The 11,505-nt window shown below is 41.1% G+C and overlaps 2 pseudogenes; one reads left to right on the top strand and one right to left on the bottom strand.

The window, feature by feature from the left end:
- Positions 1-5,746: 5,746 nt before the first annotated feature.
- LOC103273745 lies at positions 5,747-6,348 on the bottom strand (annotated as a pseudogene).
- Positions 6,349-9,140: 2,792 nt separating this feature from the next.
- LOC103273744 overlaps positions 9,141-11,505 on the top strand; it is a 16,601-nt pseudogene continuing 14,236 nt past the window's right edge.

The raw sequence follows: 11,505 nt of genomic DNA, 5'->3' as shown, positions 1-11,505 counted from the left end.
TTTTATCACTGTTTTACCTTATTACTTGTTATTAATCTGTTTAGATTTTTAGTTTCTTCATGGTTCAGTCTTGGTAGGCTGTATGTGTCTAGAAATGTATACATATCTCTTTGGTTTTCCAGTTTTTTGATATGTAGATGCTTATAATCATGTCTAACAATCCTTTGAATTTCTGTGGCGTAAGTTTTAATGTCTCCTTTTCTTTGTCTGACTTTATGTGGGTCTTCTTGTTTTTTTCTCCTTAGTTTGTTAAAATGTTCTCAATTTTGTTTAGCTTATTAAAATATCAAGTTTTCATTTTGTTGCTTTTATTTGTAATTTTTGTCTCAGTTTAATTTTTCTATGATCTGATCTTTATTATTTCTTCTCTTCTATTAATTTTAGGCTTATTTTCCCTTGTTTTTCTTGTTCTTTAAGATGCATGAGGGCCAGCACAATGGCTTACATATGTAAATCCTAGTACTATGGGAGGCTGAAGTGGAGGGATAACCTGGGGCAAGGAGCTTGATACCTTGGGCGATATAGGAAGACCTCATCAATAGATAGATAGGTAGATAGATAGATAGAGATAGATAGATAGATAGATAGATAGATAGATAGATAGACAAGCAGACACAAAACTTAACCAAGCATGGTGACTCCCTACCACCATGTTAATGGCAGAAGCAAGGAATGGAGGGAATATTCCTGGACAGAAGTAGGTAGTCAGGTTTTGGAAGTCTGGTGGGTCTGTCAGGTGCATATCCCAGATCCTGGTGGGCAGGATGGAAAGTTAAGTGTTGGGGACCAAGTTTGCCAAGTTTGATGTGAATTCTTTTTTTTTTTTTTTTTTGAGTTGGAAGCTCACTCTGTCGCCCAGACTGGAGTGCAGTGGCCGCTCCCAGCCACTGCAACCTCGAACTGCTGGGCTCCGGTGATCCTTCTGCCTCAGCCTTCCAAGTAACCGGAATTACAGGCATGCGCTACAATGCCCGGCTGATTTTTTTATTTATTTATTGTAGAGATGAGGTCTCGCTGCCCAGGTGGGTCTCGAACCCGTGGGCTCAGGCAATCCACTCACTTCAGCCTCCCTCACAAAGGCACGGGATTACAGGCTGAGCCACCGAGCCCGACCAGATGTGACTTCCAAGGCTCCAAGTTCTTGTCTGGTTTTCTCACTGGCTGGAGGACTATGCAGATGCTCCTCTGTGCCTGATCTGGGAAGAATATGTAATAGGGATGTCCACTGTAGACAGCCAGAAGGCCATTCAAATCTTCTGGCCAGGCAGATGGACACTCTTTTTATAGAGTTCCATGCAGGAGATTTTTGATGAAAACATCAGAAAGGTGTTTGATAAACCCTACTTCTCCATCTCCTTGGACAAAGGGCAGTGTGCCTCACTACCAACTATGGCCAGCAATGAGCCAGGGTGAGAGCAGGCACAGAAAGGTCTCCACAAACAGGGACCTGAGAAGACCAGGATGGGTCCAGAATCCAGACCTAAATATGGGAACTCCCCAGACTCTGTCCTAGGGTTTTCTCACTTGAGTAATACATTTGCCTCCCAAACAAATATGGTCTCCATCAGTCCTCAGTGATAATTTGGTTAGCTCAGTCTCTGTTCACCTACTTGTAGGAATGTCAGACAAAACATTTTAGTGTTGATTTCCCTTTACATTATGCATGAGTATCTTTGCCTATTGCTGCTGTTTTTATCATTCTAAATACCTGCTCCAGTCAATGTCCTGCAGCAGCAGCTATGCTGCTAACCAGACTATCTCCAGTTGTTTCAAACCAAACATCTTTTTTTTTTAAATATCAATATTTTTTATTTTGATATTGTGGGGTACAGTTTAGGGTTAGGTATACAAATATGCTTCGTTCAGGCACCCTTGTTGATAAGGGGTGTCTCCCTGACCAAACATCTTAATAGGGAGATTTTTATAAAAAGAGTTGGGGGATTTACACAAAAACATGGGGTTAAGCTACTCTATGCATTTGTCTGCAACATGTCAGACTGACTGAAGGGCTATAACAACAAAAATGCAATTTCTTACCTTTCTAACAACTACAAATTCAGCATCAAGTTGTTGTGTGGGGTGGTTTTGTTATAGCAACTGCAATAACTCATTGGGAACAGGAATGAATGCACTCAGAATAGGCACCAGAGACCAAGAGGAGAACAGAAGGGGTTTTTTCCAGAAGTCTCAGGCAGAGTAGCCTCCCAAAACCTGAGCTCTGACCCTCAGTTTCAAGCTTTTATAGAGTTTTCTGTGGTTACAACGTACATGGGTTTGCCATTGGTGGGTTCACAATTTTAAATTTAGGACCAGTAACTGTTACTTCCACAACAAGTATTGAAGTAGACATCTTCGTGGACATTTTCATGTGAGGTGCAGTAAAGTGTGTTTATAGAAGCAGAGATTGCAGTTAAGGGAAATGGCATGCAACTGCTTACTTAAGACCCTTGAGGTCAGCTTTCCTGCTTAATTCCTGTTTTTCTATCTCAGTTTTACTGAGGCCTCTTCCTTGGCTTGTAGTTGGCTGTCTTCTATCTCTGTGTCCTTGTGCTTGTCTGTGTCCCCAACACCTTTCCTTATAGGGACTTCAGTCACATTAAAATCAGGGGCCATCACAATAAACTTACTTGCCCTAATTACTTCTTTATGTACCATATGTTCAAATACAGTCACATTCTGAGGTACTGTATGTTAAGACCAGAACATAGAAATTTGAGGGAGAGAAAACAATTTATCTCATAACATACACTAATCTTCTGCAGAAGATAGACTCCCAGGAAAGGAATTACTTAGTTAAAAGATTTGAGTATGTAAAAATTTAATAGCAACAGCCAGACTACTTTGCAGAAAAGCTCTGTCAGGTACACTGTCATCAGTAGTCTGAATGTAGCTGCTTAGGGGAATCTAGCCTCCCCTGCATGTTAACATTCTAATTTTTTGCCAATCTGCTGTCCATGTGGCAAATAACAATTTTTTTCTTTGATTTTTTTTTTGTGTGTGTGTGTGTCCCAACTGATATGCTTGAGTCACCTCTCAGTTGTTTAATACCAGTTTTCTTTTTTGAGTTGGAGTTTCACTCCGTCGCCCAGACTGGAGTGCAAGGGCCGCTCCCGGCCACCGCAGCCTCGACCTGCTGGGCTCTGGCGATCCTTCTGCCTCAGCCTTCCAAGTAGCTGGAATTACAGGCACGCACTACCACGCCCAGCTAATTTTTGATTTACTGTAGAGACGAGGTCTTGCCAAGTTGCCTGGGCGGGTCTCGAACCTGCAGGCTTAGGCAATCCACTCACCTCGGCCTCCCAAAGCGCTGGGTTTACAGTTTTAAACTTCTCATCCCTGACCCATCTGCTCAGATCCTTGGCCCTGTGATGGTCTGTCTCCACTGTGGAATCTCCCAGGATTGGCTTTTTTGCTAGAACTGGGATTAGGGTAGCTGTTTCTCAAAACTGCCCCTTATTGTAGAACCATCTCCACCACCACTTTCCTAGGCTCCTACTTGGTTTTCACCACCACCACACAGTTCTTGAGCAGCTGTTTAGCAGGCCATCATTTATCCTCCCCAAGTCAGAGTAGTGACTCTGCCACTTATTTGCTGTGTCTTAGGGATGTCACTGCAGTTGAGCCTTACTTAATTCTTAGGAAAAACCTCATAGTGTGCTTGAAAGAACTAAATGGTTTAAGTTATGGCCATATTGCATGGCTCTGTGGAAAGATTGCTGAGTGTGCTGTAATTGTTCCTGTTTATTTTTTCCCACATTTACAGCAGATGCTCCCTGAATCATGCCTCAATTCTCCATGTCAGTTTGGAAAAGAACATAATAAGCAAACCCATTTTCACGTGTAAAGAATATTTGATGCTGGGTGTGGTGGCTTATTCCTGCAAGCCTAGCATTTTGGAAGACTGAGGCAGGAGAATTGCTTGAGGCCAGTAATTCAAGACCAGTCTAGGTAACATAGTGAGACCTCATCTTTACAAAATATAAAAAACTAAATTAAAAAAATTAGCTAGGCATAATGTCATGTGTCTGAAATCCTAGTACTTGGGAGACTGAGATTGGAGGATTGAACCAAGGAGTTTGAGGGTATGGGGAGCTGTGATTGTGTCACTGCACTCTAACTTGGGCAACAGAGTCATCACCCCCCCCAGAAAAAAAAATTAAGATTGCTTTTAGCTGGTTTTTATCCTTAACACAGAGAAGACTCTCAAAGTGCTGAAAGAGGGGACCCAGGTCTCCTCAGATATTTGAGGATGTTCTGGCTAGGGCTCATTTATTCAAAACACACATACACACACACACACACACACACACACACACACACACACACACACACACACATGACTTCATTTGTACTCTCACTTTTCTAGATGCCTGCTGTAATTCATTGAAAAGCAGATGACAATCCCTGGGTCTCAACTGTATTTTTGGAGTCAGAAACTCACAGTGGATGTCATAAGCAGGTCATGGACACAAAATGTGACATATAATATCCTCATGGCCTCCCACTAGGTATGGATTCATCCTCTCCAGATTCTCACCAGAAGAGACTGCAGAACTAACTACAAAATTTTAATAAATGCACAAAAGATTTTGAGAAAATTCAGCATCCTTCATGGTAAAAACTTTCAACAAATGAAGTATAGACCAAATACCTCAACATAACAAAGGACATGCATGACAAATGCACAACTACCATCACATTAAATGAGAAATAGTCATAAGCTTTTTCTCTAAGAGCTGGAGCAAGGCAACGATGCCCATTTTCACCACTCTTATTCAAGAGCAAAACCAAAGGCATTAGATTGAGAAGGAAAATTTCTTTGCCTGCAGATGACATGATCTTATATATATAAAAAGCTAAATACTCCAAGTAACTGTCAGTATCAATCATTCAATCAACAAACCTGCAGGAAAGAAAATCACCCTACAAAAGTCAGTAGCACTTCTGTACATAACAAATAATTATCTGGGAAAAAAAGAGCTACAAAAATATACTTAAAGATAAGTTTAAATAAAAGAGTGAAAGATCTCTACATTAAAAACTAAAGAACATTGTGGTAAGAAATTAAGAAATCACAAATAAATGGAAAGGTATCTCTTATTAATGGGCTGGCAGAGTACTGTTAAAATGTCTATACTAAACAAAATGACCTACCAGTTAAATGCAATCAGTATTAAAATACCTATGACATTCTTTTTTTTTTTCTTACTGTGTGTTTTGGAAGATCTGTTTATTAAGAAAGTCAAGTCAATCCTGTGCAGAACACAGGAATAGAGACTAGTCTTTTGTAGGATACTTCTTGCTAACTAGTACCTGAAGGGCTTGACTTTTCTTAATTTTATACAGGGGTACGATGCAATAAGAAACAACACCCTTCTCAAGACATCTGATATCAGTTTCCCACAGTCATACTCCACAAACATCAACACACAGTAGCCTGAGTGTGCTTAGGAATTTCACCAAGTGCTCTCTGCTGACATTACTTTTGACATACAGTGTTGAAATTCTCCAGGTCTCCCCTTGGTTGGTAAAGTAGGCAGAACCTTATAAGGTGAGCACTCTAATACACAGGAATACACTGAGTTAGAGTTCCAGTCACCTGCTTCGTGGCTCTGAGATCCACCACATCCATTCTGGTTCCTAGGAATGTATCCACCTGACAGTTTAGAGGACAGAAAATAAACCAGCCATTGTGGCTGCAGAGTCACCTCCCATGGAGATGGTGCCAGCCTTCTGCAGCTGGGGCTCATGGGCATGCCAACGCCACCTGCTGATGCACCAGGATCTCCTGGCAACTCCGGTACACTTCGATACACTGGCAGTCCAGTTGGGGCTTGGCACTCTAGAAGACAGGTACTACTTGGGATATGCCATGTGGTTCCACTGGATCCTTCAGTAAGATGCAGAGGTAGTAAATCACCTTCTGCATGTAAATAGCCTCATTGATGACAACATCCTTGACCTTGCCCATCTCTATGAAGTTAGTGCTTTCTTTGCCTGAAGCATAGGATGAAGTCATCTGGTTGCCAACAGAATCAATGATTAACAGAGTCTCCTGGTCAATCTTCACAAAATGAAGGTACCCAAGCAGGCCTAAGAGGGTGATGAAAATGGCAGCAGAGAGGATCATGCTGTCATGCTGTTCTCGCAGAGGGTGAAGAGCCCACAGGCCGCGAGCCACACGCTGCAGGTGACAGCGGTGAGCGAGCACAGCGACAGCCGAGGGCAGCTGAGGCAGAACTCCCGCAACGACGGGGAGTAGTAGCGGCACTGTAGGACCAGGCGGTTGCCGCATATATCCGAGAAGCTGCGCTTGCCCTCCATGTCCGGGCCGCCCCTCCCTGCCCCCACAACTGATTTTTTTTTTTTTTTTTTTTTTTGAGTTTGAGTCTCACTCTGTCACCCAGAGTGGAGTGGAGTGGCACACTCCCTGCCACCGCAGCTTCGACCTGCTGTGCTCCGGCGATCCTTCTGCCTCAGCCTTCCAAGTAGCTGGAACTACAGGTGTGTGCTACCATGCCCAGCTAATTTTTTGATTTTATTGTAGAGATGAGGTCTTGCCCAGTTGCTCAGGCGGGTCTCGAACTCGCGGGCTCAGGCAATCCACTCACCTCAGCCTCCCAAAGCACTGGGATTATGGGCTGAGCCACCAAGCCCGGATCCTATGACATTCTTTACAGAAATTTTTAAAATTCTAAAATTCATATGGTACTGCAAAAGATTCTGAATAGTGAAAGCAATGGAGCAAAAAACAAACAAGAAAAAACTGGAGGTGTCATACTAACTTTTTAAAAAGATCTTTGAATACAGCAGAACAGAGCAACAAGTTTCCCCTAATCATGTAAGATGAACTTCGATTTAGGTTTGGTTCTGGATAAGGTTGTTTGCTGCATTGTTTGTCTCCTCATTGTCCACAGAACTCTGAGAAGTCGTAGGAATATGTAGGGGCAGACTCAAGGCCTAGCTATATCTCCAACATCGAGGAAAGGGACTGTACATCAATGGGAACAGCCTTAGGCTCCCATAGGTCACAAGAAGAGAACCTGGGAAGAGTGACCTCCCAGGATATCCACATTGGATATCTGACTTTGAAATCCATTAAAAAGCTGTAGTAACCAAAACAGTATGGTATAAAAAGATACATAGACCAATGCAGCAGAACAGAAAGCCCAGAAACAAATTCATGCATTTACCTGACTGCTTTTAGAGTTTGTAACAAGAACACATAGTAGGGAAGAACAATCTCTTCAGAAAATGGTGATTAAAAAATTAGCTGAGCATGATGGCATGTACCTGTAGTCCCAGCTACTTGGAAGGCTGAAGTGGGAGAATCGTTTGAGCCCAGGAATGTAAGGCTGAAGTGAGCCTAATTGGGTCACTCTATCCTGGGCAACAGAGACCTCAACTCAAAAAAAAAAAAAAAAAAAAAAGAAAGAAAGAAAGAAAGAAAAGAAAAGACAAGAAAAAAAAAACCCTAGTTATTTCTGAAAAGACATACAAATGGCCAAGCAGATATATGAAAAAATGTTCAATGTCAATAATAAGGAAAATACAAAACCAAAACCACTAAAGATATGAATTCACAATAACTATTATTAAAAAGCCAGACCTGCCTGGGCAACTTGGCAAGACCTCATCTCTACAATAAATCAAAATGAGCCGGGCGTGGTAGCGTGGGCCTGTAGTTCCAGCTACTTGGAAGGCTGAGGCGGAAGGATCGCCGGAGCCCAGCAGGCCGAGGCTGCAGTGGCCAGAAGCGGCCACTGCACTCCAGTCTGGGTGACAGAGTGAGACTCCAACTCAAAAAAAAATAAAAAAGTGTTGGCAACAATGTGAAAAGGGAATCTTGCACATTGTCATGAATGGATTGTAATTTTCAATCACATAAACTGCAGGACACTCTATTAATTGAATTAAGAAAGGCACAGAAAGATATGATCTTACTCCTTTGTGGAATCTAAATAAGTTGATCTCATTGAGGTAGAGAGTAGAATGGTGCTTACCAGAAGCTGGTTTTTTTCAGGGGAAGCTGGCATGGGGAGATGTTGTCAATGGATACATGATGACTGCTCAAAAGGAGGACTAAGTTAGAGAGCTCTATTGTACAGCATGATGAGTATATTGAGAATACATTGTATCTTTGAAAAATGCTGAAGACAGTGATATTAAGTGTTCTCTCCAGAAAAATGGCAACCCTGTAAGGTAAAGCATTTGTTAGCTACAATTAAGCATTGTCAATGTATACTTAAAAACATTATTCCTGAATTCTATCCCACATGTTTAAAATTAAAAAGTAAATAAATTAAGAAAAATTCTTCTCTACATGATAAATTCATGATGAAAGGGTAAACTGAGGTGAAGTGGGTTGGTGCTATGGGAATAATGCAAGATCACAACAGACTAAGAAGCAAAGAGATGCAAAGTTTATGATTCACCTTTCACAGATGGAAATAGGGGCAGCGCTCAGGCGAATGTGGCTCCCAAGGGCCAAGTACTGGGTACATTTAAGGGCTTTTGGGATAAGGGAGCTTTGGGCCCAGAGGGGTCTGTGTCAAAAGGAATGCCCAGAGACACAGTCTTTGATGTTGATTGTAGTCACATGAGTCTTAGATCTTGACGATGTCAGACTTTAGCATCTCATGACCCTGGGTGTAGGCTAGATAGGAGGAGACAAACGGAGGGGTTTTTCCTGCAAGAGACCTGTCAGATGTTCCCAGTCCAAAAGTTTTTGACTAAAAGTTGGTCTTATCATTTCTATGGCTTCTGCCAGCATGGAGTGATCTTTGGCCTTCTATCTTCAACAAGGAACCAAAAATGAGAGATTATTATGCTAAACCATGAATTGAAAGGTTGGGCTGTCCTTTTCTTGCATCTGATGGAGTTTTCCTTTGATTTGCTGAGGAGGTGGGGTAGGCTGCCAGTTAGGCCTCCAGTAAATTGTAAAAAACACTATAACCGGCCTATTGGAAATTTATCTATGTCTAACCTGTGCTAGATTCTAAGTGTGTCAGTCTAAGCAAAAATGGCTATGCTGACACAAAATGTGAACAAGTTTATTCCAAGTTTCATGAGGTTCCTCCTTTCACATATAGTTTTCTGTCAATTAAAATAATAATTTTAAAAAACCTAATGAAATAACAATGTTGCAAGTACTGAGCCAGTGTATTTATCATAAGCAAGATGTAGCCCTAACACAGGCAAAAGAGGAGTGGGATGTGTGTACAGCTAGTGATGAACCCAAGAGTCAGAAAAATGTAAAGGTAATTAGGAAATGAAATAAGCAGAATTATTCTAATTTAGAGAGTCACCTGTGCAGACTGGGTATAAATGTCCTACATGTAAATCAATGCCATTTCTTCACTCTTGATATTTGCAATCTCTTACCGATAGCCACAGACTCATTCCAAAAGAGAGATATCCTGCAAATTACAGAGCATCTATTACATACCTAGCACTGTCTTTGTTCATTTCATTTATGTCAAAGCACTCCCATAATTTATGAACCCTTATTAAACATTTCTCAAAATAGGTATATACCCACACTGACACAAACACAATTGTTCCATAATGTTTACCTGAACAAATTGGCCCAATAAAGCCAATACTCAGTTATAGTAAGTGAAAAAAAATTGGCTTAAATAGTGTTCTTCGATTGAACACAAAAAAATGGAATACAAATTAAGTAATTTAGCTTAGTACACTCATTGTGGAACTACTCACATCTTCAAATTAGTATTGAGAACCATTAATTTTCATTGAAAATATTCTAAGCCGGGCTCGGTGGCTCAGCCTGTAATACCGCGCTTTGGGAGGCTGAGATGAGTGGATTGTCTGAGCCCGTGGGTTCGAGACCCGCCTGGCCAACTTGGCGAAACCTCTTCTCTACAATAAATCAAAAAATCAGCTGGGCGTGGTAGTGCATTCCTGTAATTCCGGCTACTCGGAAGGCTAAGGCGGAAGGATTGCCAGAGCCCAGCAGGTTGAGGCTGTGGTGGCCAGGAGCGGCCACTGTACTCCAGTCTGGGCGACAGAGTGAGACTCCAACTCAAAAAAAAGAAAAAGAAAATATTCTTATAATTCCTGAGGTTATATAAGGAAATTTTCATGATCTTTGGAACAAGGGAATTATGTGTTAGGTCTAGCATGAATAATAGTAAAACCAGCCGGGCTCAGTGGTTCAGCCTGTAATCCCGCGCCTTTGGGAGGCTGAGGTGAGTGGATTGCCTGAGCCTGTAGGTTCGAGACCTGCCTGGGCAGCGAGACCTCATCTCTACAATAAATCAAAAAATCAGCCGGGCGTGGTAGCGTGCGCCTGTAGTTCCAGCTACGTGGAAGGCTGAGGCACAAGGATCTCCGGAGTCCAGCAGGTCGAGGCTGTGGTGGCTGGGAGCGGCCACTGCACTCCAGTCTGGGCGACAGAGTGAGACTCCAACTCGAAAAAAAAGACAAAACAGTAAAACCATACAATTTGAATGGGGGAGGTTCTAAAAAAATAAGTCATAAGATATGAGAGAAAAAAATCCACAATAAAACAGAGAAAGTAGGTTAGCTTTCAGAATTGTTAAAGTTTCTAGTTTGCTAGTAAATTGTCAACTTTTGAAATTATCTGTTTTGTTCAATTATTTTTCTCAACATTTCTCAAAATAGGTACATACCCACACTCACACCAACATAATTACTCCAAAAGTGCTATATTTGTATATTTAACTTAATGAAAGTAGAAACTAGAAATCTAGTTGCAGGCCAGAGAGTGCATATTTAGAAAAAATCTAGGACAAAATTTTGTAAATATCCATCCAAAACTCAGAAATGTATAGCTCTGTATTACTCTCCTATATAATCTTCATTATAACCATCATAATCACCCTGTAGTTACACAAAGAAGAATAATAAAGACATAACATACAAAAACTATCTTCTCCAAATTATTTGACATTTAAAGATATTGGAAAATGGGATGACTGGATGATGTCATTCCACCATGCTAACCAATATTAACATGTTGTTTACAACCTTGAGGAGGTGGGAGAGGTTAATGTTGGTGTCAAGATAACACTATTCAATGCACAACAGTTCAAATACACTAAAATTTTGTTTTATTAAAACAAATTAAATTCATACATAGCCTAAGAAACATTTCAAAATACTGTATTTTATTACCCTTAATGTGAAGCTGGTAAAACAATTGATCTTTAAGCCACATTTTGGTCCTACGCCAAGGTTGAACTGGTTCCTCCAACCCCTGCTGAGATCCCTAGAGCTATTCAGAGCCTGAAAAAAATAATCAATAGTGCTCAAACTGGTAGCTTCAAACAGCTCACAGTTAAGGTAACCATGGGCTAAATGAAAACGTATGTGCATAACAGAAAATGTCTTCCCTTGGGATTTTTCTGATTGTTTTCATTGCTATATGTATTTTCCAGTGAGGCTGAATCAACATAATGAGAGATAATCCCTTGACTGCTGAGGGAAGATACTTTCTTTTCTAATTTTGTCATCTGGGTA

This window comes from Carlito syrichta, unplaced genomic scaffold, assembly GCF_000164805.1.
Source record: "Carlito syrichta isolate Samal-C Ts95f unplaced genomic scaffold, Tarsius_syrichta-2.0.1 Scaffold314152, whole genome shotgun sequence".
NCBI lineage: Eukaryota > Metazoa > Chordata > Mammalia > Primates > Tarsiidae > Carlito > Carlito syrichta.
This window is presented reverse-complemented; position numbering and strand designations above follow the sequence as displayed.